The sequence below is a fragment of the Tachyglossus aculeatus genome, chromosome 17 (genome assembly GCF_015852505.1).
Source record: "Tachyglossus aculeatus isolate mTacAcu1 chromosome 17, mTacAcu1.pri, whole genome shotgun sequence".
NCBI classification, from domain to species: Eukaryota; Metazoa; Chordata; class Mammalia; order Monotremata; family Tachyglossidae; genus Tachyglossus; species Tachyglossus aculeatus.
The window spans coordinates 1761263-1764917 of record NC_052082.1 but is presented as its reverse complement, the minus strand read 5'-3'; the positions used below and the strand labels follow the sequence as shown (position 1 = coordinate 1764917).

General features: G+C 41.7%; 1 non-coding gene across 1 annotated transcript; it reads right to left on the bottom strand.

The window, feature by feature from the left end:
- Positions 1 to 2068: 2068 nt before the first annotated feature.
- On the bottom strand, positions 2069 to 2175 carry LOC119939876. Its single transcript, XR_005454831.1, has one exon. It is a non-coding gene; the product is annotated as a U6 spliceosomal RNA (small nuclear RNA).
- Between the last annotated feature and the right edge of the window lie 1480 nt (positions 2176 to 3655).

Below are 3655 nucleotides of genomic sequence, written 5' to 3'. Positions count from 1 at the left end.
CTGCCGCCGCCGTCATTCCCTACACTGATCCTGGAAGGGTGACTCTGTCCCACGTCTTGGACACCTGCATCAACAACCCAACTCTCTCCCCACACTTCTGACCTCTGCCCTCCTGTCTCCTGAGGGACAGACTTGCGTGGGACAAAGTAGAGCAGCCAAATCATGATCCAGATCCAGTTTATGCATCAAGTGCCTCCAGAAGCCCAAGCATTCAGACTGAGGTAGCTGCCAGACCATCATCTGATGACGTCTTAAGATTTTATTACTCTCATGGAGGTTCAGAATAATTCACGGTAATTAGAAACTTTGCAAATACCATGGATCACCCGAAAAACAAACAAATGTATTTTGGAGCAAATTAAGCCAAAGTGGCCTCTGGAAAGCCAAATGACTCGACTTCGATTAGTTCATTTTGGACACATAATCAGGAGGACTATATATGTATATGTATATATGTTTGTACATATTTATTACTCTATTTATTTATTTATTTATTTTACTTGTACATATCTATTCTATTTATTTTATTTTATTCAAAATATTTATTCAAAATATTTTATTTTGTTAGCATGTTTGGTTTTGTTCTCTGTCTCCCCCTTTTAGACTGTGAGCCCACCGTTGGGTAGGGACTGTCTCTATATGTTGCCAACTTGTACTTCCCAAGCGCTTAGTACAGTGCTCTGCACACAGTAAGCGCTCAATAAATACGATTGATAATGATGATGGTGATGATGACGGGCACTTTGGGGAGGAGAATGGTAAATACTCAAATTGGTCACATTTTGTCAAAAAACAGACACCGGTTAGTCACTTTCTCCATATGCTGCGTTGTACTCTCCCAAGCACTTAGCACAGTGCTCTTCAGTCAGTCAGTCAATCATATGTATTGAGCGCTTACTATTTGCAGAGCACTGTACTAGGTGCTTGGGAAAGCGTAATATAACAGAGTTGGTAGACACATTCCCTGCCCACAGAGAGCTTACAGTCTAAAGGGGGAAGCAGGCACTAATATTGAATAAATAAATTTCAGATGTGTACATAAGTGCTGTGGGGCTGACGGTTAGGTTAATATCAAGTGCTTGAAGGATTTGGATATGTGTAGACAGTAAGTGCTCAATAAAAACTATGGATAATAATAATGATGGTATTTGTTAAGTGCTTACTATGTGTCAAGCACTGTTCTAAAGCAGCTTAGATCGATCTAAGTGATTAGATCGATCTAAACGCTGGATTGATCTCCAATGCACATGTGAGCCAAGAGAAGCAGCGTGGCTCAATGGAAAGAGCACGGGCTTGGGAGTCAGAGGTCATGGGTTCAAATCCCGACTCCACCACTTGTCAGCTGGGTGACTTTGGGCAAGTCACTTAACTTCTCTGTGCCTCAGTTACCTCATCTGGAAAACGGGGATGAAGACTGTGAGCCCCACGTGGGACAACCTGACCACCTTGTATCCTCCCCAGCGCTTAGAACAGTGCTTTGCACATATTAAGCGCTTAACAAATGCCATCACTATTATTATTATTATGTGGATTGTGGCTCTCTGCAAAGAGTATACTATTTGCTTAGGAAGCATTGATGATGATCAAACCTATTCTCCTTTCTCTCCTTTTCTCCTCTTCACCTACATAAACACACAAAGTTTAAACTCCTTGTGGGCAGGAAATGTGTTAGTTGCTTAGTTTGCATTTCCCCAAAGCCTAATACAGGTTATTACAAGGGGATAATCAATAAATGCTGTTACTGCTACTGCATAATAATAATCATGGTATTAAACACTGCCACGTTTCAAATACTATAAGAGCTGGAGCAGTAAAAAGATAATTATGTCAGACCCAATCCTTGTCCCATATCATCATCATCATCATCATCATCATCAATCATATTTATTGAGCGCTTACTGTGTGCAGAGCACTGTACTAAGTGCTTGGGAAGTACAAGTTTGCAACATATAGAGACAGTCCCTACCCAACACTGGGCTTACAGTCTAAAAGGGGGAGACAGAGAACTAAACCAAACATACTAACAAAATAAAATAAATAGAATAGATCTGTACAAGTAAAATAAATAAAAAATATGGAACGCTTCACGAATTTGCGTGTCATCCTTGCGCAGGAGCCATGCTAATCTTCTCTGTATCGTTCCAATTTTAGTATATGTGCTGCCGAAGCGAGTCCCATGTGGGACTCACAGTCAAAGTGGGAGGGAGAAAAGTGATTCCTGCCCATTTTACAGATGAGGAGACTGAAGCATAGAAAAGTTAAGTGATTTGTCCAAGGTCACAGAGCAGGTAAGTGGTGGACTGGGATTAGAACCCAGGTCCTCTGATTCCGTAAATGAAAATATGTATGAGGAAGTCTGAGAAAGCAGTGTGACCTATGCTCTTTCCACTTGGCAACACCACTTTCCCAGACTTCCTCATACATATTTTCCTACATACCTTTTCTCTTTGACAAAGACTAGCCTGACGTGGCATATATCACAGGAACATAACAAAACAATATTCATCCTGCGTAGCTGCTCTCAGCTATCCTGACTCTGTCAGGGTCTCAGTCATAGAAAAGTTTGAGTTTCCCCTTAGCCAAATGGCCGGAGAGTTTCATTTCTTTCTGTATCTGTCTCTCACCAAAATCCAATGCCTAATTTTAAACTCGTGACTTCCTGAACCCAGGACATTTTACAGAACTTCTACATTTCCTCTTCGCTAGGCAGTGTCGTCTTCAATCCAAAGGACAGATCTTTGTAGGCTAGAGTTGCTGTCGAAATGTTCCACTGGGCTATAATATAGTAGTCTGCTTCCTCATTCTTTTTCCCTTTTAGTTCTGCATTCGACTTTTCTTTTTTGCTTTGAAGATCTTTTTACAAATTATAGCATACATATTTTATGAAGTAGTTTAATATGCTAAAATATGCACAAATCATTCTGCGTTTTGCCTGGAGTCATCAGTCCCATTCCACGCTTTCAGAAGTTAATTATTTTCAGACTTTGAGTGCAGCGTGCTGATCGTTACTGCATATGCAGTTTGGTCTGTGAAGTCCTAGTACGCCGGCAATGCAATAGAGGGAAAATATAAAAACAGGCTAAAATTCCAGACAAAGACAACACCTGAGACATCTCGGCCCATAATATTTGAGAAAAGGCTCCTCTTGGCTTTTGTCCTTGCCCAAGGGCATGAGGTGATAAAATGAAATGGTAAAAGCAGCCTCATGGTTTCGGCCACAGCTTCCTCATCTGTAAAACTTGGCCTGGGAGCCCCACGGGGGACAATAATAATAATGATGGCATGTGTTAAGCGCTTACTATGTGCAAAGCACTGTTCTAAGTGCTGAGGGGGATATAACATGATCACAATGGCCGTATTTGATCTGATTGTAGCTACCCCAAAGCGTGGACACCTAGGAGGCACTTAATAAATACCTTAACTAGTAGTTGCTATCGTAAGTGAGAAGTAGCTTGGCTTAGTGGATAGTGTTTGGGCCTGCGAGTCAGAAGGACCTGGGTTCTAATTCCGGCTCTGCCACATGTCTGCTCTGTGACCTTGGACAAGGCACTTAATTTCTCTGGGCCTCAGTTACCTCATCAGTAAAATAGGGATTAAGATTGTGAGCCCCATGCGGGTAAGGGACTGTGTTCAACCTCATCTACCTCAGTGCTTA